Source organism: Choloepus didactylus, chromosome 2, assembly GCF_015220235.1.
Source record: "Choloepus didactylus isolate mChoDid1 chromosome 2, mChoDid1.pri, whole genome shotgun sequence".
Classification (NCBI taxonomy): Eukaryota; Metazoa; Chordata; class Mammalia; order Pilosa; family Megalonychidae; genus Choloepus; species Choloepus didactylus.
Window position 1 is genome coordinate 238706061 of NC_051308.1, and position 27380 is coordinate 238733440.

The 27380-nt window shown below is 54.3% G+C and overlaps 1 protein-coding gene across 2 annotated transcripts in view; it reads left to right on the top strand.

The window, feature by feature from the left end:
* The first annotated feature begins 413 nt into the window (after window positions 1-413).
* CASZ1 (castor zinc finger 1) overlaps window positions 414-27380 on the top strand; it is a 144247-nt gene continuing 117280 nt past the window's right edge. The window contains exon 1 of one of the 2 annotated variants that reach the window (XM_037828544.1): window positions 414-430. The gene's annotated coding sequence lies outside the window, so the exon portion shown is untranslated. The remainder of the gene's footprint in view (window positions 431-27380) is intronic. The other variant, XM_037828545.1, reaches the window with a different exon arrangement.

Consider the following 27380-nt stretch of genomic DNA (forward strand, 5'->3'; position numbering starts at 1 on the left):
TATCCTCACCAACCCCCCCACCGCCCGCCCCAGCCTCAACTCAAGTCAGTTGGAGGAGTGTGGGAACCTTGAGTCGCAAAAGGGAGCAGCGCGCTCGGAGGCACCTCCGCAGGCCGCGTCTCTCCGCGCGCCCAAGCCGAGCTCAAACCAGGGCGGTGGGTGGGAAGAAACCGGGAGGGGAAGGTCTGGGGGTGTGAGGGTGGAGCGGAGCCCAGCCCCGGGATCCGGCCCGGGTTTTGCATGCCACCCACTCGCCCGCTCGGCCGCGGAGAATTCCATAATCACAGCGGGCGAGAGCGGAGACGGGGAGCGAAAAATCCGGGATCCGGCAACTTTGGGCAGCGCATGCGCGCCCGCGGCGCTCCATCCCAAACACACACACATTTTTCCCCCGGACTTGGAAAGTCACCCAAAGCCGCCCCAAGTGCAGGTAAGGGATTCGGCGCTCCTTCCGCCGCGGCTCTCCCACACTCCCCAGCTCCGCGGGCCTCCCGGGGTGCTTCCCCGCATCGCCCCCTGCCCCGATGCAGCCCCCCAATCCCGGGGCTGCCGCTTGCAGCAGGGAGCGGACGAGCGAGCGAGCGAGAAAGCCAGCCAGCCAGCTTGCGAGCGGCGGCTGCCACCCAACTCCGGCCGGGCGGGAGGCAGGGGGCACGGAGGGCTGGCACCCGGGCGCGGGGCGGCGCGTCGCCCGCCGTGGCCAGGGGAATGCCCGGCGCGCGGCTCCGGGGGAGGGGAGGGCTGCTGCTCCTGGGGGTCACTTACTCCAACTGAGGGGGCGGCGGGGTAGGGGAGAAGAGGGGGAGGTGCCAGGCGCGAGTGCAGGACTTTGCAAATAGGGTGGAGGCGCCCCCCGCGCTGCGGGCTCCCGGGGGGGCAGGTGCTCAACAATACCTGATAATCACTCCTTCCCCACTCCCATCCCCACCCCCGCTGCCGGGGGGTCGTGAGCTCTCTAGGGCCTAGGAGGCAGGGGTGAGGGGCGCCTGGGGTGACTTTGCAAGACTTTGCCCAGGGGAAGGGGTAGGTGGGGAACCCCTCCAGCCGGCTCTTGTGCCCGATGTCGGGGTTTAGGTGCTGCCGGCAGAGGCAGGCAGTGCTCGCCTAGGTGCGGGGTGCCAAGGGGCACCCCACGGTGGAAAACCGAAGGAAAGAGGTTGCCTGGGTAGGGGGAGCGGCGCTCCATTTTTCCTCTTGCCCGGGAAGTTTGTCTCAAGCGCGCGGCTCCGGGCGCGGCAAGTGGCGCGCCTCACTCCCCCGTCCCCTCACCCCCAGCCCCGCCGGGCACAGGGCTGGCAACGTTGGGCTCAGGGAGCCGGGGCACCGGCTCAGAGCCGCGCAGCTCGGCCGGAGCCCGCCTGGGTACGGGGGAAAAGTTCGGGGGACTTGCGGCCGCTGTCGTATGCGCTGGGAAAGAAGTTGCGCCCGGGGACATGGGACGCTGGACTGGCGGGCCGGCGGGCGGGTGGAGCGGTGAGCTCCGGAGTGGGGGTTGGGGTTGCACAACGGCGGTGGGAGAGGGTCTGGCGGGGACTGTGCCCCCAGGATGGGCTGAGGGTGAGCCTCGGGGCTCAGTGATTTGGGTGAGGGTGTCCTAAATCCAGGGGCGCATGGCTGAAAAAGGCAGCTGGCGGAGGGTAGAAAGAAAAGGAGCTTGTGGGGGCGCAGGGGTCACCAAAGGGCGGTGTCGGGCCACCCGGTCACTTAGGGTCAGGCTTCAGGGCAAAGGAGCGCGTGGTAGCTGTCGAGGAGTCCCGGGGAGTGGGGCTCCAGGGGGCGCGCGGGAAAGGGAACCCGGGACCAGTCGACAGTCAGGGAGCTCCCGGGACACGGGGCCGAGTCGTCAGCCCGGGGTGAGCCGGCCGGGCGGAGCGGCGGCCGGTTTATTTTTACTCGGTGGCATTTGCAGAATGTGCAGCTGATGGCGGTCGGCCGCCAGGAAGTTTTGCTTTCTGTTCTTTCTCTCTCTTCCCGAAGCCAGAGCGGCCGGGAGCGGGCGGGCCAGGGAGCCGGGCCGGGGAGGGAGGGGGCGGCCGCTGGGGTTGCGGGGTGCGGGGAGGTGCGGGCAGGGGCGCACTGGGGTGTGGGAGGCGACTGGCCCGGCGCGGGCGGGCGGGCAGGCGGACGCGGGGCCTCTGCGGAGCGTTTGGGTGAATGTCTGTCCCCGATGTTAGAAGCTCCTCGGCAAGGGGAACAGGTGTACGCGCCGTCAATCACAGCGGGAGGGACACTTTGGGGGCGTAGATTAAGATAATAATAATAGATTTCTCTCTAGGGGGGTGGGCGCAGATTCTTTTTCCAAGTCATCCCGGGTCCGGAGTTGGGGAGGAGTGAAGTGTGGACAGAGGCAGCGGCCGCTTCTCCCTCCACCAAGTTCCTCCGGACCCAGCCTCGGCCAGGAGAGCCGGCCCTGGGCGCGGCGAGGATCTCCTTCCAGTCACGCTGGGGAGGGTGCGGGTGCGCGCGCGTGTGCGCGCGCGTGTGCGATTTGTCCACCAGGAAAGCAGCGGTAACACCACTTCTGCGAGCCGGGAACTCCACTGAGCTCGGCTGGATCCAGAAGCTAATGGCGGGGGGGGGGGGGGGGGGGGGGGGGGGGGGGGGGGAGGGGGCGAGGAGGGTTGTGCGTCGTTGGTCCACAGGAGCTTGGGGTGCGGCTCTCCGTGCGCGTGGGTGTCCCGCCAGCACCCCGCGTCCTCAAGGAGATGGGGGCGGCAAGGAGGGAAGAGCACGGCGGCCGCTGGGCAAAGTTGGTACATTTAGGACGTCTCTAGGCTGGTACAGGCGCGCGGTGAGAGCGCGCGAGGGAACTGGAAAACAGATCGCCGGGTAATATTGGTGCCCCCCCCGCCCGTTCCACGGCGCGCGCATACACACACACACACACACACACACACACACACACGCATGCACGCACACACGCGCCGCCGTCCTAAAGGGAGCTGTCCCGGCTGAGCAGGAGCAGCTGCGCCGGGCGTGGGGGTGGGGGGGTTGTTGGTCCCCGGGGGCTGCGCCCGGGCTGCGCTCCACGTGCCCGGAGGGGGCGCTGGGCCGTTCGGCGGCCGAGCGCAAAGCGCCGGGTTTGCGCCCTGGTGGCGGCGAGGTGGTGCGTCGCGGGCTGGCGTCGCGACCCGCGCCATCTCTGGCTCCCAGCGCTACCACCGCCCGACCCCCAGCCGCTTTCCCATTAACCAAACTTCGTTTTTCACTTGTTTGCCTCTCACTCGAGCTCTCCGACCCTTTCCAGGACAGGTTGGGGAAACTTCTCCCTTCTTGGCGGCGGCCACAGTCTCTCTCCCCGGAATCTGGCGAATTGGAGAGCTTGTTCCCCCCACCCCCATCTTGTTAGCCACCTTAGAGGCGGTTAACAAGAGTTTATGGGGAATATTGTTGAACTTCAGTAATCAGGTTTCCAGCGATCTTATGCCTCCTGTTTAATTTATTAGACTAGTTATTTATTCTGTTGATGATAATCTGTTGCTGGTTTCTATGGAGATGTTAAACTGATCTCTTTCAGAAATCAAACTCCATATGCACTAAAACGTTTAAAGGGGCAGTGCCTCCCTGTCTTTTCTTCTTCTTTGTCTTTTTCCTTCCTTCCTTCCTTTCTCTCTTTCTTTTTTAGACTTTGCACCTTGCCAAGACTTCATGTCTTGCTCGAGTCTCGGCGCATTTTATTTCCTTCTTATGAAGGAGAGGAGCCCGGGAGACTCAACGCTTTGTGGCAAGTACAGCTTATTATGGCTAGAAGAAAGCGAAGGCTTTGATCCCAAGTTGCATCATCATTTAAAACAGATCATTTCACCACCACCCCCTTCCCCCATCATATAAGAGCAAAATTCTTTCAAGATCAAAGAGTCCAATCTAAAAAAAAAAAACTATTGTTTAAAAAAATAGGAAAGTCAGTCAAATGTGAACCTCCCCTTTATCTGCTCCCCATGTATTTAAAGAATTTTTTGAATAAGAAAAACAAAACTTGTAGCTCAGCAAATTTTTTCATACTTATTAATAGTTTATCTTGCCCCTCTTCCCTTTTAATTTAGAAAGAAGTTCAAAGTTAGATTTCTCTGCCTGTGGGGGTTGAGGTATATTTGCTTCTCTTTTAGATCCTGACCATCTGTTTTTGGAAAATTAGCCCCTGGGAAGAGGGGAAAAGGAGTTTTTACTCAAACTTAATGGAGTGTTTAAATTTTTTTGCGGGGGGAATAGGCACCCCCAAATTTTAAAGTCCTAATTTCTCTGCTTTTTAGCAGAATACCAGTAATGCCCGTGAGAGCAGAACAACTTTTTCTCCTCTCCTTCTCTGCTCAGGTATTTTTCTGTAGACTTGTGACTTTGGATGGTAGGTGCAGTGAATTAAGAAAGTGAGGCAGAAGAAAAAAACCATTGGTTTCTGACATTCTGAAAAATTGTGAACCTACTCTGAACTCAGATATTTATCATGCTGACAGATATGATACAAAGCGATTGCATTTCCTAATGACCCTCAGGGACTGAGTTGTAGCTAAAACCATTTAATGCATTTTTAATATTAAAGTAAGGCCCAGGTTCCATTTTCTTAGAGGTGGGGGCAGTGGATGTCTCTCTATAAAGCTGGTGCTTTCTGAGTATATTGGTTTTTCTTTTTCAACTGCCCCCCCCATCCCTTCACTTTTCCATTTACTTTGGGGAGGAGTAAGCCACACACAGGGCATTTGGCTTTCATCAATAAATTTATATCTGGCCAGAAGGTCCAATGCTAAATAAGAGCACACTTAAAAAAAACAAAAAAAACAAAAAAAAACAAAACTCATACTCCGCCCCTGCTATAGGAAATAAAATGCAGGCAATACTTGACTTTTTTTTTTTTTTTTCCCTTTCTCTGGACCTTGTTCTCTTTCTATATTATTTTATTTTGGAGGGAATAGAGTGGTTGTTGCTACTCGGTTCAGAGGAGAGAGAAGCCATTTCTGTGTTATTTCCCCCTTTGCTGTATTTTTTTAAATTTCTTTGATTTGGGTGGCAAACAGATCAGAGGCTGACGAGAAAAAAGAGTACTGTGGCTTTAAACTCAGGAGTTTGCATATTCTCCTTGTATCTTTCCCCTTTGCTAATTATTGTGTTGTTTTCAGAGCAAATATGTCATATCCATGGCGACCGGGCAGGTTTATTGTCTTTCTGAAGCAATAGCTCACATAAGTAATTAATGACTTTCTTTTTTTTCCTCTGGCTTAGGTTAAACAGATCATTCAAGGAAAGTCATATCTCTCTCTCTTCTCTTCTTTCTCTCTCTCTTCCTTTTTTTTTTTTTTTTTTAGCCCACTGACATAAGAACATGAGTTAGAACAAGAAAATACTTTAACTAAGAAGTCAACAGCTTATTTTCCCCCATTTCTTTTAAAAGCTGAAGTGTCAGCTTTCAGACCCAGGAGCTGCCATTCCTGCAAGCTGAGAGAGTCCACGCCTGTGTTAGAAATCCATTGGAAGGTTGTGGAGCCTGGAGACAGAGGAGGCGTTTGCACGGGCATGGGGGGTAGGAGAGGAGTGACCCAAAGGAATTTGCTTTTGAGGTGGGGGGAAGCACTCCACAATGAGTGTTTCTCCTGTATTTAGCAGAATTTAATTAAATTGTTTGCAGGAAAGAATTAATAAGTTGCTAGTAATGTGCGCCCCCCCTCAACTCCTTTTTCCCAGTCCAGTTAATTGCAAAAACCAAGTTTTTCTTTTTGATTCACCTTAAACTTCAGCTTTCTTCAGCCTTTGTTGCAAGTGTTTTTTTCCTAGAAAAGTAGCTTTTGGTTTGTCCTTGGCTTATTATTTCCAGAGTTATATTTGGGTTTGGGATTGGGCTTTTTGTTTTTCTCCCCCTTAGACCTGCAACTTGAAGCTGGTTTCTGCTTCTCTGGAATGAGTAACTACGTTGATGGATCTCAGATTTGTACTTTTTACCTTTTTTGGCCGGGGGGGCAGGGGTGTGTGCTTTTTGAAGATGTAAATTTATATAGAAAGCATATCTCCCTTTTAAAGCTAGTGGAATATTGGAGATGCTAGAACATTTTTTTTTTTCTATTTTAAAAATCACCATTCATTTTCCAACCTTTTCAAATGGCTCTTTTGCTAAGAAGCCTTCCAACGTCACTCTGAACTTGAGTTGGACGTTCAACCAATATTCTCCAGCAGCCTCTTTAACCCACCCCCTTCCGCCACAGCCATGCATTAATTAAGCACATTTGTACTCTGTTCCCCACTACACACACACTTAAAAAATTTCATGTATAGCAAAGGTTTTGTGTGTGTCCTTAAAAGGGGGGAGAGAGAGAGAAATAGAAAAGCATTTCTGTAGACCTCAGACACAATTAAACAGAATATTTCCCCTCTATCTGAACCAAGCTCCAAAAGGCTGTGAGTCTACCGAATGAATCTTCAGGTTTTGGGCTTTCAAAATAAAAATATAAAGAAGAAGGGAGATTTATTTGGGATCTGGTTTCTGAAGAGGAGGAGAGAAGGCCCAGCCAGGCTGATGCTGAGAATCCAGCACGGTTGTAATTGAGCCCGTAACCTCTTGATGTCTATATCAGAAAAGCAGACATGAGCAGAGGGAGCCGAATCGAGGCAAACAAGCCGTGTAGAGGAGGCAGCGCAGGGGGAGATTCACAGGGAGAGAGAAAGAGAGAGAGAGATTTAATTTATAGACATTTTAAAAATGGTAATTTTATTACTGCCCGTCCCCTTCTCTGAAGGGCGGCCCGGCAGCCCCAGCAGGCCGGTGCCTCTGCCCAGTAAGTGTGGTGCGGCTTGGTTGGGGGGAAACTTGGTCTCTCTGGCCGACAGCGAGACCCCTCTGCCCACTTTCTGCTGGCTTCATTCTTTCGCAATGAAGAAGTCCCAAATAGCCAGAAGTTAGCGGTGTTTCCTGGGTGCCCCTGTGGCTCCCCTCCGGGTGCCCCGCCGATCCAGCAGCGTGGCTGCCTCCTGCCCAGGCCGTGGCATCTGTGTGTCTTCCGTCTGTCTGGCACCCGGCTGCCTGTGGTTCCAGCTGCAAGAAGGCCCCAGAAGGTGGGGGCACCCCCAGCCCTGCACACCCCCCCCCCCCAAGTTCACCAAGTTAGGTTGCTGCGATTTGGAGGCCACAGCTTGGGGTGGGGGAAAGAAAAGCTAAAGCCTCTTGTAAATTCTGCAAAAATTAATCAACCGTTTAAGAGCTGTGCGTTGAGGAGGTTTTGCAGGCGGGTCGAGCCCTTCTCCGGTTCCCTGTGCAAAGTCCAGTGGAGTGAGGGGTGGCCGGGACTGTGGGAAGGGAAGGGGAGTGTTCCCACTGGTGTTTTTGTTTTTAAATCCGAATAATTGAGAGCAACTAGGGAAGAGAAGGGAGATGGATTTATTGAATATAAATTCTCAAGTGCCCTCGTTCCATATTGTTGGAATTTTTTCTTTTCCTCTTGGTCTGGATTTGTCCTGTGTGTCTTTGATGGAAAAGGCACGTAGAGAAAGAGAGCAAAAGGGGGGGGGGGGATAGAGAGAGAGAGAGAGAGAGAGACAGGGACGTGTGGCTCCTTCGGAACTCATTATCATTCTTAATAAGTCTTAAGGAATAAAGAAGAGCATTGAGTGTAAATGCTGGGTAATCCTAACACTTCTCAAGGTGAGAGGAGTCTTGAGGACACAGAGGAAAAAGACAGCGGAGGAGGGGGTGGGAGGTGGGGGCCCAGGAGGCCCGGGGGGAGTGGCGGGCCCCGGGCTTCAAGGGAGGCCTGTCTGCTGGGGGGATCCCAGAGGAGATCCAGGCCAGAAGGCTGTCTGAGTTGGTCCCTGGGGATCCCCAGGACAGGGTGTCTTGTGGGGGGTGAGGGGCAGGGCAGGGATGATGGGGAGCACGGGGCCCTGGGTCAGCTGCGCTGTGTGGGGGGCAGGGGCCACAGGGCCTTAGCTCCGGAGCCAGATGCACCCCAGCCACGGGGGCAGGGGGCTAGGCCTGCTCTACCCAGGCCCCCCGCCGCACGCGTGGGCTCCTCTGCAGCGGCTGCTCTGGGCAGCGGGAGGGACCGAGAGCGGCCAGAGCTCAGCTCTGGACACTAGGTGGCTTAGAGGCTCTGCACGGTTCTCGGGCCGAGCAGCCGCCGGCTTCCGCCCTCCTTCCCGCGGGTGGGCGCCACGGTGCTTTCCCTCCGCCGGCCTGTGGGCAGGAGGGTGAGTGGGCGCCGGCCCAGCACCATGGCATGGCTCCTGGACTGGGCTCTCCTGTGGATGACCAGCCTCGAGCTGAATGGGGGGCAGCTCCGGTGGGGGGTGGCCGCTGGTCAGGAGACTTGGGTCATCAGGGCATGGGGCACCGCTGAGCGTGTGTGTGTGTGTGTGTGTGTGTGTGTGTGTGTGTGTGTGTGGTGGGGGGGTGGTCTTGGGCAATAGTTCTTTTCTTTTGCGTTCAGTGTCCCCTTAGACAATATTCTTAATAAAAAAAAAATCCCAATAAAAAAAAAATCCCACATGCATCAGTATTGCTTATACTTTGAGGGGTTTCACAGAGCTTTTAAACCCAGCCTCAGGACCTGCTAAGGTCTCTCTCTTGTGCTGTGGGCTTCTCTCCCATCCTTTAGGATGCGGGGTACCGAAGTGGGGAGTGAAGAGGCGTGGGGGGGGGGGTGTCACACTCCTGCAAGGCGAAATCGGTCCTCACTGTCAGCCTCCGTACTGGAAGAGAGATGGCCCACCTGACCTGGGGGACCCCCGGTTGGGGGGTCAAGGGCCAACACATCGGGTTTCCCACTGATGACCACACCTCCTCAGCAGGCTGGGGGATGGGTCACTCCAGCAAGGGCAGCCTCCTGGGCAGCCCAGGATTCCCCTGGGTGACTGAGGAAGGGTCTTTGCCAAGGTCATTGCCAAACCATGGACGGTTTCCTTTGGCATGAGGGGTGGGCAGGGAGAACGACACAATTCAGTTTTGACTTATTGTAGTCTTTTTTATTATTATTATTTTTTAACTGTGGGTTTTCTTTGGGAAAGCAACTTCTGGGGAGCATGCAGAAGGGGGTGTATGGGAGTTGGAGGTGAAGGCTGATGACTGGGCTGGTGGAAACCCAGAAGGACAGCAGGATGGGTTAATGGTGGGGATGGGTTCTGCTTTTCTGTTGTTCAAAAGCAGTAATGACCAAATTGCATGCCCTGCGTGTGCTTTGCTGACGAGATTTACTGAAAGGAAGCCGTGCGGCCTCTTTTCTGCTGGTGTCTGGGTGGGTGAGCGTGTGTGTGTGTGTGTGCGTGTGTGTAAATGAGAAGAAGGGGTGGGGGAATGAGCTCTGCCAGGCTGGCACCCTTCCCCAGCACTAATTGCTGGCAGAGTACCCACGGGGGCTGTGCCAGCGTCTCCAACTCTACCCGCCCCCTGGCCCCCGGGGAGCTCAGCTGTGCAGCTTGCTATGTGAGGGCCATTTCCGGGCCCACTAGCCCCGGTGGCTCCTTTGGGAATTTCAGGGAAATATGATCCTTGTGGGGGGGACCACGGACTGAGCTCCAGCATCTCTGGCTGGGATGGGTTGTCCAGAGCTCAGGAAGGTCTGGTGTCCACCGCCCTGCCTTTCCAAGTCCCACATCTCTGTATCCACTTAGGGTCTTGCAGGGTGTGGCCCGGTAGGGTGGGAGGCAGCAGGAGAGCCCTGTCCCACTTCCATCTCTGCAGTAAATCACTGTGGGGCCTTGGACAAGTCATTTGACCTCCGTGGGCCTCTCTGGTCAAATGCCCTCTGGCCCTACCGACCTCACAGGCTTATCGGAAAGCTCACAGCCGGCAAGGTCCTTTGAAGATAATTAAGCATGATGAAGAATTTATCTTGGTCGCTTTGTCAAGTGCACCACGTCCCCAATGTCAGATGAACCAGTTTTATGTAATCCAGTATCAGCCTCAAAGGGGAACCCCTGAATTCCATTCCAGAAAGCTGTGGGCTGTGTAGTGTGTGATGCTGGGGTTGCATTTTGTGTCAGGTTGTGGGTTGGTTCTTTTGGGGCTGAGTTGGGGCTGCTTTCCAGGCAAATTGGGGACCCCCTGGGATGCTGTGTTGAGCCCCTGAAGCCCCTCGGTTCGTTGAAGAGCTGTATGTATTGTGGTTCAGAGCACGTGCTCTGGGAGCTAGTTGGCTGGGGAACAAAGCTGTGTGACTTTCCATCAGTGTTTTTCACTAGACTGTGCCTCAGTCTTCCCATTTGTGAAATGGGGATAATAATATCTGTCTTGTGGAGTTGATGTGGGGATTTAGAGGAGCTAAGACATGGTAAGCATTTGGCCCCGGCCTGACAGCCGTGAGCATTGCAAACCCGTGTAGGGGGAGAATGGAAGTATTAGCAGTGTGCCAGGACTCCATGAAGGGCAGGCAGAGTGGTAGCTGGAGATTCCGGATTTTGTGTCTCACCTCATTGGGCTGCCTCGGAGTCCTCCCGGTGTTTTTGGTGATGGATCATGAGGGGACAAGAAACAAGACTGCCCACATTTGGAGTCAGTCCCCAAATAGGAGCAGGGGCTCTCGGCCGCCCTTTCCCAGTGTGGCCAGTGGGGTGGGCAGGTTCATCACAGGAGCTGTTTGGGACGGGCGGCAAGGGCTGGGGCACGGGCCACCCCTGGGAGCTGGCCCAGGGAGCAGGAGGGCTGGGTTTGCACGGCCTGCACGTTTACTTCCAAGTGCTAGTGATTCCCAGAGGCCTGTGTGTGCGGGTTCCTATAGGATGGAGACTGCGTGCCTGTGAATCTCAGGTTAATTCCTGTAACCCCTTGTTTCCGCATCTGCGAAACGGTGGTCGTTATACCTATCTTGTGGGGTATTAAACGAGAGGACACTAATTGCAGCCAGCGTTTACTAGGGCTTGTGTTTGAGCATCGTTTCCTGGTTAGACCCGCTAGTGGTGCATGGTAGGAGCTGTGGGAAGAGGTGAGAGGCTTAAGGTGAGTCCCTGGATGAGCTGGAGCTGGACGTGGGACTCAGCGCCGAGCAGAAGAGCTGAGCTGGGCCAAGTAGGATCAGTGTCCTTTGAGCCCCTCGTGTGGAGGGAGCCAAGGTTCCCCACCGGCCCTTGTGAACCAGCCCCAGAGCCCCCCTTCAAGCCTGGGCGGAGGTGGGGAGACATGGAGGCCGGGACAGGGGAGGGGAGGGCAGTGGGGGCTGAGAAGCAGGGGGCGCTGGGGGGCGAGGGGCACTTATGGAAGATGTATGAGACTGCATGGGCCTCTCCCATTTCACTGTGCTGAGCCAAAACACCCTGGTTCTTGTTTCACTATCTGTAATCTGGGAGCAGGTTAATTTCCATGACGAACTCCAGGCCATGTGCTCGGAGGATTTATCTAATTAAATTGATGCTTTTTTCTAAGAAAGAAAGGAAAGAAGGAAGGGAGGGAAGGAGGGAGAGAGAGGAACTGAGATGAAGGGAGGTAGGAAGGAAAAGGAAAGGAAGGGAAGGGAGGAGGAGAAGGAAAGAAGGGGAGGGAAGGAGAGGAAAAAAGGAAGGAAGGAAAAGAGAGGAGGAGATGAGAGGGAAGGAAGGAAGGAAAAGGAAAAAAGAAAGGAAGAAGGAGGGAAAGGGAAGGAGAGCGATAAGCTGGAGGAGATGTCTGATTTTCGGAAGTCCACGACAAAGTGGAGGAGATGCTTAGTGGCTGAGGTTGGGGGGGTGGGTGGATGACACTCCTGTCTTCTGACACTTTAGTTTATTTCAAAAATAGCTCTTGGGCTAGGAGGGAAAGGGGTAGCTGGAAGGTTCTGGATCTTTACTGTCCAGTACAATAGTCATTAGCCGCACGAGGCAGTATGCATTTAAATAAAGTTGAAACTTGGTTTCTTCACTTGAATTGGCCACATTTCTCGTCTTTCCTAGCCACATGCAGCTAGCAGCTAATGGGATGGGCTCTGCAGAAAAAGAATATTTTCACTATCACAGAAAGTTCTGTTGGACAGCTTCCTTTAGTGACTGGGCTGAACAGATGAGCCCCCTTGGTGATGGAGGGGAGGGGGGCTGGCAGCAGGTATGTACCTGCTGGGCGGCGGAGCCAAAGAGGGCTCCCTACCTGGAGTCCAGACCTCTGTGTGCTGGGACCTCCTTCTCTTTAGATTCCACGGCAGGCTGGAATTAGACTGAATGGGGCTTAAATCCTTTTTCTTGACCTTGGGCAAGGGGCTTAACTGTGGCATTGGACTCACAGTGGACAGATGCTGCCCTTTGGGCTCTTGTGATCGGTAGCCCAGGTGAAGCATTTAGTATAGTTTCAAGACATGGTGGCTGCTGGAGAAATGTGACCACCTTTATTATAGTAGTTACTACAATTGTTGATATTATTTTCATAATGATTATTGAAGAACTTTTGTGGTTGCCAAGTTCTAAGGGACACTCCCCCACCAAATGCTGATTTTCCCATAATCAGCACTTTCCAGAATTAGTTTAAATGAGTCCCCAGATCCCTTTTTTTCTGGGAACCTAATTTGGATGCTTTTTGCCACCTCTCTCCATCCCTCCTTTCTCTGAGCAAAAGAATTGGATCTGCCTCAGAATTAACTCTTGTGTGCCCTTCTCCTTGTAAGTTGGAGCCTCTATTCCTCCTTGTACCCCTCCCAACACACATATAAGTGCACCCGTGTGCTCGTACACACATATACACACACATACAGTCTCTCATTCTCTCTTGTCCTGACCAAATGACATTACAAAAAACAAGACAAAACCCAAGGTATTAAAATAGGGGCGAGCAGAGGTGGCCCCGGCAGGGCTGGCTGGGCTGTACGGGGGTGGCGTCGGTGCCTCTGGGATGTGTGTGTTTCTGCCGAGACTGCCCATGCCCTGGGCTGATGTGGAGCAGAAGAGTCCCTTGCATTGTGCAGGCTCCTTGTGCCATGAAAAGGCAATTGAGTCAGTGAGGAGTTCCCAGTGGATTGGAGCTGACAGTAAATGAGAATTTGGCAGTGGGTAGAAAACAAGTGCACCCCTCCCCTAACACACACACACACACACACACACACACACACTCATCCCTCCCATAACTCCCAATTCTTGTTTGGTTTTTAGAGGGATTTTGAAAAGAACTATGGTGTTTTTGGTTGTGTGGCCATAGTATCAGCAGGGGTTCTGCCCAGCCTGTCCCCCACCACCCAGGGATGGTATGACCTCTTCCCCAGGATGCCGTTCCCCCTCCCCTGCTCCCCTACCGCCTCAGTGGCTCTGCCAGTGATCCCGAATGAGTTAAGGGCTGAATCAACTCTGGACTCAGCTGTATGTTTTACTCCGGGTTCCTGAATGGAGCGATGTGCTGTGCTCAGCATGATTGGAGACTGTCTGCCCCGGTGAGCCACCGCCCCCCACCCTCCTGGGCACCACCAGCTTTCACAGGCCCTGGCGCTGGGCCCCAGGACCTCCTCCCCAACAACTGGGGGACCAGTGGCCCGTGCTGCAGGGGCATTGTCAGGGGCCCTCCCGACATCCGGCCTCCCGACAGATGTATTTCGGTGTTAAAAGCCAGGGTTGCACCATTTTGGGCTGGCGTCGGGCCTGGTTTGCTAAGCAGGCCTGCGATGTCCATGGTTCTTCTGTGCCCAGGGCCCTGCCCCTGCCCCTCACAGTTCTCCTCTCTACCACAGCCACATCAGCACATCGGTCGACAGGTATTCACGTGTCCCAGGCCCTTGCCAGTGGTCCCATGTCCCTCGACCTCTCCATTTAAACGTTCTCAAGAAAGCCAGGGAGGAAAATATTGCCACCTTGCAAGTGCTTGTCCCATCACACCCTAGTTTGTAAAATGCCACCTCGTTAGCCTGGCCGTCCTTTCTCCGTGGTGCTGTGGCAGTTCTCCTACTCCTGGGGGATAAGAGGCGAGGGGAGCACTCGTTTGGACAGACTTACTGCCTGCTCTTTGGGGGTGGCTGGGGCCGCCTCTCAGGAGCCCCTTTCTGGAAAAGGCCCAGCCAAGGCCCGTTGCTGGAGAAGCCCCTCCCCCAGGGAGGCCCAGTGGATTAGAGGGTAAATGCACAGGTTCAAAGCCCTGGGCCCTTGTGGGCCTTGGCCACCTCAGTAGCCCTCTCAGCCTCAGTTTCCCCATTTGTGAAAGGGGAATGACAATCGTGCCTACCGTATGGGGCTGCTCCTAGCACACACCTGGCACGTGGTGGCAAAGCGTAGCTGTTATTACTATGACTGCTAGTACTCTCCCTACTCTCTTCTCCCCATCTGTCATCAGGAAGGCTGAGGGACCCCCAAGGCCAGGCTGGAGCCCCAGGCTGGAGGCTGCGGCCACCAGAATCTCCAAAGCCATGGGAGCGGGGGGAGGCCGGGCCTGTGGGACCCCAGGACGACAGCTTCTGGAATGTCCTGGAGTGCCCAGCCTCAGGAGGAGCGACTGCCGGGCGCTCGCCACCATCTTGGGTCCCTTTGCCTCCTCTCGGCGGACGGGAGTGTGGCCCTTGCCCTCCTCCAGGAGCAGGTGGCCTTTGCCGCCTGGCATCTGTTCCTGGAGGGCGGCTGCCAGGAAGGTGCAAACCCGGGACAGCACTGTGTGTCCTCCGAGCTGTTGCACAAGGCCTCTTTGCCCCCCGAGGGGCTCGCCCGAGCTTCTCCTGGTGGAGGAGGTCAGAGGAGGGGCTCGTGGCTCATCTCAGAGCTCCCTCCTCACCTTCTAGGTGAGTCAGAGGAGCTGGGGGCCGCTGGGCGGGGAGAGGGGCTGAAAGGCTGTGGAGGAATCAGACGGGACGGGCGAGGGTCCTGCTTGTGTCCCCGAGGGGCAGCAAGCACACTGATTTGAGTTTATGGTTTTTTTATTGTATTAAAAGAGGAAGGAAACAGGTTTACCGAGTGCTGACATGTCATATGCTGTGCTGTGACTTTTTGTGGGATTGAAGGACAGCGGGCAGGTAGTGGTTTGATTCCCATGTACGGTCAGGAAATAAGGCTCAGTTCACACAGTGCGTTAAAGGAGAGCCAGGGAGCACACAGCTTGCTGTGATTCTGAAGTGCATATTTTCCTGTATATGCTGGAAAAATATAACCATATTTTAAATAGCTTTTGAAGATAGATAAAAGGAAAACATTTCACCCATAACGTTGCTGTCGTCGTACAACCTTGTTTAGTAATTCCTTCTAGTGATTTGTTTCTCTGGTGACTATACGTACACATTTATATAATGTATATTTTTATGTAATAATAATCACAAAGAGAATATGGTTCTGGTTGAGACACGGGACGAGGTGCAAAGGTCTCCTGAGCTGGGACTCCTGGGGAGAGACTGATTCTCAGGCAAAATGGAAACCTGTTTTTGGCCCAGAGCCATCTTTTTGGTAACGAGGTTCCGGAAGTTGCGGCGGATGAAGCCAACTTGGTGAACGGAGAGGCAAACAAGACCCTGTGTTCCCTCCCAGGTTGGTTTTGCTCAGTTAAGTGGTAGAATTTTCCTTTTAACTCGCTGCCTTCTTGCTTTTGACAAATGGGAATATTTGTACCATTTTCCCGAATGACCTCCTCTCCTTGGGGTAATGAGAAAATGAAAGTCTTTGCTAAGTGCTTTGAGATATTCAGATATAAAAACGGAGAGCAGAGTGTTGTCATGGGCCTTTGGCTGCGAGGGCGCTTTAGAAAGAGGAAGTGCAGTTCGTGGGGACTGAAGGTCAGTGGGGGCACGAAGGCCATGGCTGGAACCTCCAGGTTTCCTTGGAGCCCCCGTGCCCAGGTCTCCACGGCCAAGGTGATTCCGATCACTCAGGCAAAACCGCCACCTGGGCTTGAATCATGTGGATAAACGATTCGATTCAAGGAGAGGGCTCCCCACCCCTCCCCATCTTGCTTCCTAGCGTCGGCCCAAGAATAACACGGCAGAATAAATACCGTGTCACCTATACAAATAAAAATCCTGAAGATGATTGCGAAACGTGGAAAAATGTTTATTATAGGAATGAGGAGAAAAAAACAAAACAAAAAAACAGACACACACACAACAAAACACCGAACGCCAAATGTGAATGGTACGATAGAAACTACAGAAAAAGACAGACGCTTGTGGACAAGGCTTGCAAGCAGGGCTCACAAGTGAAAATTATAGTGCTCGGGCTGTGGGGCTCCAGTGATTTGTTTTTTCTTTCACAACATTTTATTTAAACTCCCCCCCTGTGATTAAAAGCCAACAGAGCGAAGGTGTCAGCCCCGGACGGAGCCCTGGCGAGGGGGGCAGGGCAGCGCCAGGCGAGAGGGTGCCTGCACCCACAGCCCCCGCAGAGTGCTGAGCTCACCGGCTGTGCCAGCCGCAGAAACCTGCGAGATCTCCAGAAACCGGGGCGTATCGGTGACTCAGACGTTCGTGTTGTGCTGCTCAACAATAGCTTTTGTCCTTTGCCCAAAACCCTAGGCCAGTGTGTTTAAAAAAAAAAAAAAATTATAAAATTATGAGATAGTTCGTACTTTCCTTACCAGCCCATGCCAGCTTCGGGCGCTTTATTTATTCAAGGTGGGGAGGCAGAAAGGAAAAGAAAAACAAGGTGGAACTCGGACAAGGCCCAAGAAACGTTTGAGCCTCAACAACAAACTTTCTTTTGTTTCACCCGTGGGGGTGGGGGTGGGGGGGAGAGGAAAAATTGCAGAGGACCAGTTTGAACCAAATAGAACTCCCCGTGTTTTGTGCGTGGGGTTGCTGCTTTTTGCTCCTTGCAGTGGGTTTTTGCCCATTTGGGGACGTTTCCCTCTGGCCCAAATGTGATGGCGGGGGTAGAGTTGAGGGGCCCAGGAAGCCAGGCCAGGCCTTGGGGTCTGTGGGCAGTGTGGGAGCAGGAAGGCCAGGCCGCTCTCTAGTGAACATGTATGTTTCATTTGGCTTTTCCGGCCAGTGATACCCACTGCCGACGGCCCTTGTCCTCACTTCCAGTTGGGTTTAAAGAACATGCTAAACTACCGGTGTCCGAGAAGCTTCTCTCTGCCAGTGGGGCTCAGAATTCCATGTGGATCAGGGCTGAGAACAAGTTTGCCCCTATGTGGATCAGGGATTTTCCCCTAGTGTCCGTTAGAGGACATTTTAAGAATATTTGGGAAGAAAGATCTTGGGAGAGGAGAAGTGGGAATTTGCATGTGTGTGTTTCTGTGTTTGTTTGTGTATCCTCTTTGGTCGTAATCACTTTTTCCCTGGTTGTAATAAATAACCAGGCAGGGTAAAGAGAAAAAAAGTGGGGGTTGGGGTGGAGCTTAAGTCTGTTTTCTCGTGCATCACTTTGTCCTCTTGCCCCAAACCAGCTCTCTGAGTGGAACTGTGAGACGGCCCGTCCTGGGCTGATGGACGGTTCTTCTTGTTTTTATTTTGTAGGAATAATTCAGGGTCTTTTCCTGGGCAGTGGCTTGGCCAGTAAGAGCCAGGAGGCCTCGGGGTCCCAGGCACAGTCCCGGAGAGTGACGCAGCCTGGCTTGGGGCAGGCACTGGGTGTTGACTGTGCCCTTGGACGCCCATGTCTGTGGTTCTCTGTGGGCTCCGCCGCTGGAATCCCTGAGCTCGATCCTAACGCCGTCAGCCCAATTCTGGAGCTTCTGCAGCGTTCCCTTGACATGTCCGTCTAGGAGTGGATTCTGAGGCTCGTAGGGCTTTCCTGCACCTACGTCTTCAGTCATCATGAGAGTTCGTGCAAAGGGGGCAGGATGGGGACTACTGTCCCTATTTTACAGATGAAGAAACTGAGGCACGGAGAGGGGAAGTCACTCATCCAGGGCCACACAGCTGCTAGTCAGTGACAGACTGGGAACCAGGACAGGTGTCTGGGATGCTTGGAAACCTGGTCATCCCCCCCTCCCCCTGCCCCCCGATGGCTAAAGGGCAAGGCTGACCATGCTGGTGTGGAATGAAGCTTTTCCTTTCAGGGGAGAAAAGGGAGGAGCAGGTGCTTTGTGGCCATGTTGGTGTGACTGGCCCTCTGGGTTTAGGGTCTGTTGCTGTTGAGGAAAGAGCACTGGATGATGAGATGGGGCGCAGGAGTTTTAGCCCCCCCCCCTCCAATCCCCAGTCACTGACAAGCAGCTGCTTCCCAAGAGCTTGGCTCTGCCACCTGCTTTGTCCACTTTGGGGTGGCTTGAGCTTCCCGCCGCATCTGGGGTCCCCAGCTGTGCCCGTGCAACAAGCTCTCTCCTGCAACTTGCCCAACCAGAGATGCCAGTCTCCCCAGGGCTCCCATGAATGAGCAAACCCCCCTCTCCTATCCCACGGAAGCCTTGGCAGCCTCAGCAAGCAAGGCCCCCAGCCCGAGCCCCGTGCATCTGCTTTTTCATGACCGTGTATCTGAAAGTGCCCGAGCCCTTGGGTTTCAGCTCGCTGAGATGTGAGAACATCACGAAGGGGGTGAGACGTGGTACCCTAGGACGAGAGGCAGCTGTGGCGAGAGGGGCGGGTGCCATCTGGGCCGGATGCCTGGCTTCCAGCTGCGGGGGCCCCGGAGGGGCAGAGCCCGGCAGCCTGACAGCCTGACCTGAGCGTAGGACTGATTTTGAAGCCACTGCTATGGAGATTAAGGGGATGAGAATGTAAATCTCAAGTAAAAAGGTAATTGAATGTAATAGCAAACACTGCTCGCTCTGTGTTAATTTTAGCTCTTCCCCTGGATACAAGGCGCTGTATTAGTGTTTTATTACCATTTTGTTTGCACTAATAAAATAGTAAAATTTATTTCAAGGAAGTTGAAGGATGGTTTTACAATGCAAATTTGAAGAAATTGGACTTTTCATTTATGCCTCTGCTATTTTAAACCCTGGCGGGTGTAAATTAGCTGCAGGGATGGAGCAGACCCCACTGATGGGGACTCGGGAGGTGGGAGCCCCGGCAGAGGTTTCAGGCTAGTTCGGAGCAGAAAGCAGCGAGGGCCCTACAGAGAGGCTGGGGGGACTTGGGGTCTGATTGGGTGGGATAGGGTGGTGGCAGGGGCCCATCAGGTGTGAATGACCCTGGGTGTTGTCAGCGTGTCACTCATTGAGATGGCAGCCAGGCACGTGGGGTGTCAGATCTCAGGGCTGTATCGTTCTGCCTCTCCTGACAGGGGGTCTTAATTAACCTGGTGAACCCCCCAGGAGAGCTGAGTGACCAGATGTCCAGTCCGTGCACACCCCTTAAAGGGGGCCGCAGATGGAAGGCAATGAAAGGAGTCTGGAGGAAGGACCTAAAAGGAGCCAGAAAGACCCAAACTAGACACTAGTCCAGCAGAGGCCCCCAGGCTTGTTCCCCTTTCCCTGTCTTCCCCCTTGAGAAACCAGGAGCAGGACTTTTGCACTAAGCCAGCATCCCTTCAAGTTGGGCCAGATCATCCCAGGCATGTTTGCATCCATGAAAGAGAAAAGCTAGAGAACAACATGAAAGACAAAACTGGAGTCTGAATTTTGGGCACCGGGGTCAGGTAGAGAGGGGTGATGGCTTGAGGGAGCGGAGAAGGGCAGGAGAGAAGGGATGGGAGAGTTTCATTTTGAGTTTTGGGTGAAGAATTCAGGTTGGTTCTTGTTTTCTCCAAACCGGTTTGTTTATCTCTGAAAAACTGTCAGCAGCCATGTCCCAAAGCGATGCACTGGGGGACCCGCTTGCAAAGTGTAGGGGACCGCACAAGTGCGCCAACGTCTGGCAAAGGCTGCAGCATGCGTGTCCTCTTGCCCAGGATTCTGTGGCTGCCGATGTCACCCGTGTCCAGCCCCAAGCCTAGGTGTTGTGGTTTTTTTTTTTTTTCCTCCCCAGTGTGTCCTGGCTCCCTTGTTTGGGTGTTGTGTGTGTGTGGATTTAATGCAAAGATTCCGACTGTTGATATTGGCAGGGCCAGAGTTGAGAAATTGGAGGAGAGATTCTGTAAGTGAAACTGGAGCAGAAATGGTGGCGGGAGACGCTTGAAGATTCCCTCGACTGCAGCACGTGTGAGTGCTGGGGCTTCGGGTCCCTGCCCGTCAGTTGCAGGGCACCTGGCGCCGGGACAGAGGAGGGTGGGCACGGGCTCCCGGCTGGATCTAAGGGTCAGGCCAGCCTCCAGCAGCGGTGCCAGCGCTCCAGTTGAGTATTATTGGGGCAGGAAAGTTCTCCATCCTGGTTTCCTTTTGGATCAAAGGGATGTGACTTCTGGGGGTCCTGGGGTTTTGGGGGATGTGCAGAAGGCACCAGGGACTCAAGATCCAGCCTCACAGTGGGCCAGGTCTCTCTTCTTTCTAGCTGCTCTGTACCCGGGGGCCTCTGATGGGTGAGGGGCCCGAGGAAGGACCTGAGATGGGGGAGGTGGCCCAGGCTGGGGCGGGTTTGAGAGTGTTGCCAGAAGAAACCAGAGACGAGAAAGTTAAAAAGTGGGGCATCTTTTAGCTTTTGAAATGGTTTGGGATCCTCTGAATGTGGGGGATGCCCATCTGTGTGCTTTAGGATCTGAGAGGGCTACACTCTGGGGGGATTTTAATCAAAACCTATAATTACATCAAAGAGCAGATGAAGTGGGAGAAAGAGGTTTGTGGCGAGCCCCGCTAGGGCCTGGGGCTGGAGGAGGTGACAGGTGTGTCTGCCCTCCATACGGGCACCTGCCACCACATCTTACCTGGAGCTCAGTGCAGGGATTGGAATTCAGGTGCTTTGCCCTGCACTGCTCCGAGGAGTGGCCAGGACAGAGGTGGGGCCCCTCCGAGCAGCTCCCTGGCCCTTCTTCCTTTCCCCACCCTCCCTGCATCTTCCCAACACTTGCTTTCATGTGTCAGCTCCAGCCTGGTGTAGAAGGAAACTACTTTTTGATTGACTTCACTTCCTTTTTGGCATGGGGTCTGCGTGTGTGTCTGGGAGAGGTGACCCTGGAGGACACCAGGGGGCTGCTGTCATATCTGGTCACAGTGACCCCTGGAAGCTGGACCCCCCCCCCCCCACTGCATTGTCCTGCTTGGTTTGGGGGAGCCTGTTGCCTGGTCTGGGGCTCTTCCCCAGTGTCCCCTTTAATCAGGAGAAAAGGGGGCTCAGAACTCCCAGGTATTTTGCCCACAGGACTTTGATACTTGCTGCCAGCCTGCTCAGCCCCCTGGGACATGAAGGTGGAAATCCCTGAGTCTTCCGAATCCCCGGCTCACCTTTCTATTCTCTCTGTGCCCCCCATTTCCTGCACCTGTCAGCTGTCTCACTGACTGTCTGGCTTGGCTGCCACCCATCCTGTCCTCCCAGGCCAGCTCCTCCCCCAGCCCCCAGCCCGCACTCCCTCCCACCCTGTCTCTGCCCACGTCTGTCTCTACCTGCCCATCGCCAGCACACCTGAGGCTCGGAGGCTGCCTAGTGGAGAGGGGAGATGGTTCAGGGTGTTTACCAGACAGCCAGGATAAGGCACTAAATCCTGTTGCTGGCTTCCCAGGCCCGGATTCCTCAGATGGTTTTCCAGATTCCTAATCTCGGTGCCCACATCCCTGACCAGCCGATGGCTGATGGGAGCTTTTCTTTCCGATTGAAGCTGAACCAAGCAGGCCCTGTCATCGAGTTGGGTCCGGCTTCCCACTGGTGCAGGATGACGGGGTGGGGCAGCCCCTTCCCCTCTTTCCTTCCCTCCTCCCTTTCTTTGGGAATCTTAGTGAGGGGGGCCCGGATTCTAGAGCCTCCTTGAGCCGCCCACCCCACCCTACCCCATGCTCTTGAAGCCACCTGTGGAGAGTTGGGGGCAATCTCAGACTGGGCTTGGGTGAGAGGCAATGGGCATCCCAGCTCAAAGATGGGCTGAGATGGGGGTGAGCAGGGACAGCTCTTCTAAGCAACCCCCGTTATAATTCTTTGTACTCAAAATAAAAATCCCCAGTGCAGAATGCTGCCCATGACACGAGATACCCTGGCTTGCCCAGGAGGAGAGTCCATAAAGCAGACCTGGTCCTCCATGGCGTCTCTGCGTTGGTTTTGGAGTTGGTACTGGGGAGGAGGTGGGGACACCTGCCTTTGGGAAGCTGGCCTGGCCCCCAGGGCGATAGGAGGGCCCTGGTGCTCCCCAGGAGAATGGGGACGTTGAGGCCAGGCCTGACGTGGACAGAGGCAGCTTCCTGGGCTCCTCCCTTTTGTGGGGGCGTCTGGGGCTTGTCTGCCCTTCCTGGGATGGCAGAGAAACTCTGGCCCTGCCTCAGCCTTCTCTTCCAGAAACCGGGCTGAAAGCAAAAATGAGGCAAGTTAGCCTCACCATCCCTGCCCCTGAGCTGTGAGGTTTCTATGAGCGGAGGCAGGAGGCTCGCTCCACGGTGGTGCCTTGACCGATGGGCATCCAGCGCTACCCTTCTAGAAGGTTCCTGGCTCGGGCGGACGTGTCCTTTCTCTGAGCCGCCATTCTACCTGGATGACCCCTTCTGGTTTCAGCTTTCCTTTCCCGGGCTCTGGGCTCTCTCTTCCTCTCCCTTCCGTGCTCCTTCTCCTCCTTCCTCCAGGCAACCAGAGGTCTCCTGGGTTTGCCAGCAGCCCCAGCCTCCCTCTCTCTCCAGGTCTGCTCACCTTGCTCCTGTCTTATTCCAGGTGCCACACGGCCCCACCTCTCACAGTTGCCCTGGCAGTCGGAGTGGCACCGAGCCTCGTCTTCTCCCTTCCTGTGATGAGTGCTCTCTCGGGAGCAGAGGGACTTCTGGGACCTGCAGACGGGGTTTGGGCCGTGGTGGAGCAGGGCTGGGGAGGGGCCAGGGGGGCCGTGGGGAACGGTGCCATCCCCATTTATGCTGCTTTGGGCAGTCCTATAAGCCGGCGCTCCTGCGGGGGTCCCCGGTGCCAGGGTTCCCAATTTTATTGGAGGTGTGGGGGGCAGTTCTTTTTTTTAAATATGTACTAAAGAAGGATCAAGAAGTAGAATGGAAAAAAAGGGGGCCAAGAAATTCTGGAGGGTGACATTTGGGCTGGTGAGCTGGAGAACGAGGAAGAGGGAGGGGGTGAATTGAATTCATTAGAAAAACTTGTTTACTGGGTTGCTTAGGCGCCTCCGTTTTAAAAGTCTACGTTTACAATAAGTCGCTAATTAAAATACAAAATTAAGCAACAGCTATGTTTTTTTTTTCCCTTACACTTTAATTGCATGATTTTTTTTGTGATGTAATTTCTGGAAACACCCAGCGTACCTCACAGGGCTGATTGTTTGATAAACTAGAAGCACCTGAAACCAACCCCAAAAATAAATACATAAATCCAAGGAGGAACTTAAGGTAGATTGGATATGATGGAGAACTGCAGACAGCGGGGAACCAAAAATTCATAATAATAATACTAGGAAGAAATCTCCAAGTAAGGACATTTATCCTGCCCCCCTACACCGAAGCCAGAACAATCTGTGCATCTCAGAAAAAAGAAGGAAAAAAAAAAGCTGAAATGGAAGCTAGACCCAGTGAGGTAATCAGCTCTGCCCCCCCACCCTAGTTGGTGCCATGGAAAAATAAAAAAATAAACCTGGAATCTTCCCTGATTCCATTTGGAGCTGGACTCGGTGCTTGCTGTGCACTGACCCTTCCAGAGGATTTTTTTTTTCTCTTGCTCCCCTTTTTCTGAACCTAGATGCAATACCAAGAGTGTGTGACGGGGCTAATGGCTGGATCTCCAGGGAAAAACATGCCTCTCCCAGAAAAGCCAGATAGTGTGTTCCAGGGCTGGGGTTGCTGGCCCAGGGTTCCTGCTCCCCATAGAGCCTTGCCTCTTCTAGAAGGTGGTAGAGAGGATGGTCCAAGGTGAGAGGGCTGTGCGTTCTCTGTGGCAGACAGCCTCGTGGCCTGCTGCCTTCTTTAAGATGTCGACTTGGAGGATGATTGCAAAACTGCTGAGAAACCTGTCAGGAACTGACTCCGGGTGGGGCTGGCAGGAAACTGGATCCCACTGGAATTGAGGCCCAGCGTTGTCTCTGGGCTCGGAGACTCCTGGATGCGGGGTGGTGGGGCGGCGGGAGCTCGCGGGACCCGGGAAACCTGCGACCCGGCTGCTGGGTCCATCCCCAGTCGGGAGCGTAGTTGGTCAGGGGTGCCAGTGACCCCTCCATATACTCCACTCCTGGGGATAAAGGGATCGCCCCATTTTACGGTCTTCTTAAAAAACACATTTTCTCCCTTGTTGTAACTCATGCTCGTGGCTCATTGGAAAACACAAAAAGGTATAAAAAAATTTTTTTTAAATAAGTGTAGTGTAGTGGTTAGAAGTACGGATCAAGGGGTCAGAAACAGCTGGCTCCGAGCCCCGGCTTTGCCACCCAGCGGTGCGACTTTGGTTAAGTTACTTAGCATCTCTGAACCTCAGTTTCCTCATCTATAAAGTGGGGCTAATGATGGCAGAAGTGTGGGAGGATGGTGAGGACCCAGTGAGAGGATACACCAAAAAAAAAAAAATACCTGGCACTGAGCTTGACGCGCAGAACACATAAATGTTCACTGTTCCTGTTATTTTGTTAATAATTTAGATTTTTTATGAAGTGAGATTTTTTTCCATTGATGAGATGGAATGCAGAACAATTCCATTGCCGCAGAATGTTCTAGTGGACAGCTTCCTGAATGGTGGTCTCCTGGCTTTCCCACGTGGCAGTGTCCCGGGGGTTGTGACGGCCTCTTCCTGGCTGCATAGTAGTCCAGCCTGGGGCCGAAGCATGCTTTGCTCACTGGCTCGAGTTCTTCCTGGGAGCATCCTCTGGGCTCTGATTGGCTCCACCGGGGGTACCGGGCACACGTGCTTGGTGCTCTCCGATTGGTGCCAGGCAGTGAGGCACGCTGAGAGGAGCGGCTCCTCGCTTGCTGATTGGCTCCCGGGGGTAGTGCCAGGGCCAGGGCCAGGGCTCTGCTTTCCCGCCGTGGGCTCCACTCACTCAGCCCTGGCTGGGCAGGAGGGGCTGCCTCCCTCCCGCAGCACCCCAGGGCCGGATGCCAGGCCGAGGAGTGACCCTCTTGAGGTAGCAGAACCAACAGTGATGACCCAGTTCCACGGACCCCAGGGTCCTGCATGCACCTGGGAGCCTCCCGGGGAGGCCCTTCTTGGTGGGGGGCTGGCCTGGCTCCCGGAGATCCTGGCGAGGGTCTTCAGGCTTCCGGAAAGGCCCTGACTGAAGATGGTTGTGAGATTCCAGGGTGGGGGTGCAGGGTCCCCAGGCTGGGGGCGGAGGCAGCTCCAGGAAGATGCCGGGGAGCCACCCCGTGACTCGGTTGGTGGCATGAGCATCTCGGGGTGCTGGGGCCGGGGACTGAGCCTCCCCTCCAGCTGGGCTGTGGGCAGGGCCGGCAGGGGGTCTGATCTCTGGGGCAGCGGACAAGACAGATGGGGAGCAAGGAAACCCGGACCTGCTGATGTGGCCCTTTCTGCTCGCAGCGGATCATAAAATATGGCTCAGATTTTCATTACGGGCTCTATCGATTATCGTCTGGGACAGATGAATTATAGAGAACATTAAATTTTTTTTAAAAAAAAAGCAAGTGAGAGAGGAAATATCTGAATGAGTTTGGATGGTCGATGGCAGAAAAGGCTGAGCCACCAAGCCTGCTTGGGCTCCGTCTCCGAGCGGGCGAGGACCAGACCTCTCAGGGCAGGCGGCCTCTGATCCCGGCTCTCCGCCCTCCAGGCCTCCCTGGGCCTGGCCTGGCTGTAGGGAACGCCGTGCTCGCCGGTGCCCTGTCCCCTTCGGGCACCTGCCTACAGTCTGGAACAGTACAGGGTCAGTTTGTGTACAGTCGGGGAAGAGGAGCTTTCCCAGGCTAGAGGCTTCCATGGCTAAGACGGGGACCCCAAGCTCTGCTGTCCTTTCAAGGGGCCTCCTGCCCAAGAGGGTCCTGGGGCCCAGCCAGTCCTGGGTTCAAATCCCTCACCTGTGTGCAACCTCGGATGGGTCACAGCCCTGGGTCCAGTTCTTCAGCCGTCCACATGGAGAGATAACCCACCTCATGGAGTTCTTGTGATGTCACGTGTCTTAAAATCTGTAGTACCCAGGGCTCGGTAAACATGAACTGTTAATATTTTCCTCCTCTCCTGTGGTGGAGTCTGGAAACCATTGCTTCCTTCTCTTCGCTTAGACTTTCGATTTATTTTCTTATAGACTTAAAGCATGTACTATGTGCTGGGAATTTTTCCCAGCACGTTACACATCATAAGCCATTTAATTTTCATAACTGTATGGGGGGGAGGAACTATTAGTATCTCTCTTTTTACTGATGGGGAGATGGAGGCACAGAGAGGGAAAGCAATTTGCCTGAGGCCACACAGCCCATGAGTAGCAGAGCTGCGACTCATACCTGGGCAGTTGGGCTCTAAACTTGTGCATCAAACCTCTGTGGCTTTCTACCCCAGGGATCTGGTGGTGTGTGTGTGTGTGTGTGTGTGTGTGTGTGTGTGTGTGCCCTGCCCTGGGGGGGGTGGGGGGAGCCTGATCCCACTTCCTGACCTGCCCCCTGTGCTCGGCTCCCTCTGGTCATCTGTGACCCCAGCATTTTCCGGGGCCCTGCTCTGGCTGGACTGTCATCTCCCCACCCCCACGCCGGCCACCTGGCCTGGCTTCACCCCGGCTACTGTGAAAAGGTGGTGGTTTCCATGGAGATCCGTCTCCCTCTGGCGACACGCCCTTTTTCGTGTAACTCCTCTCCCTGGAGTTGATTGTTGTTGGCACACAGCTCTATAAACTCATCCAACAGTTAATAAGGGGGTGGGGAGGGATGAGTGACAGATGGGAAGGGCCTCTGGGGCGTGGGTCCCCCATTGTCCCCCGTTTGGCAGCACCCTGGGTGTGGAAGGGCCACGGAACCAGCTGCCTGAGGAGTTCTGAGAATTCGGAACCCCGTTTCCTTCCATCTGAGCTGGGTTTGTGCCCCATTTATTTCTCCCTGTGAAATCTAAAGGATCCCATTCGCGGAAGCCAAGGTAGCTGTCTCCAGGGCCACCCGAAGCCCCAAGATGCCCCTGTGGACCCATGTGGTCATTTACTGCCCTCGTTTGGGTTAATTCTGGATGTGTCTGCTCTGTTTGTGGACCGTCTAATACCTACTGCGCTGGGCGTCCCCCGTCGTAGGCTGCGTGAGATCACAGATGAAAAATGCAGTGAAAAACACTTTCGTGCCACAACACATCATTGGATTTTTGTATTAAGTTGTGGATTTTTTTATTGTTTTTTTTTTTTTTTTTTAATTTTTTCCATACAGCTCCAAAGTTGGGCAATATGCACGTCTGTGTTTTTGTTTTCACTCCGGGTGGTTTGTAAAATCTCGTTAGGGCTCTGTCCTCTCCCCGGCCCGGCTCGGTCTTGATTCTCTTGCATATACATCTCTCCCCTGCCGCCACCTGCCTTCTAGTGTCTTCTCTTTGAGGGAGACGATGGCTGCCCTCCGTCCGTACACACTCACCCAGGTTAAATTCAGGGCTTCGTGGAGCCCTGCTCCCCAACCCTGGGTCTCCAGCAGTGGGTGGTCCCAGTGTCGGGGGGAGGTGGCAGAAATCTCCACATCCCCCAGGATAAAGTGAATTAGCTTG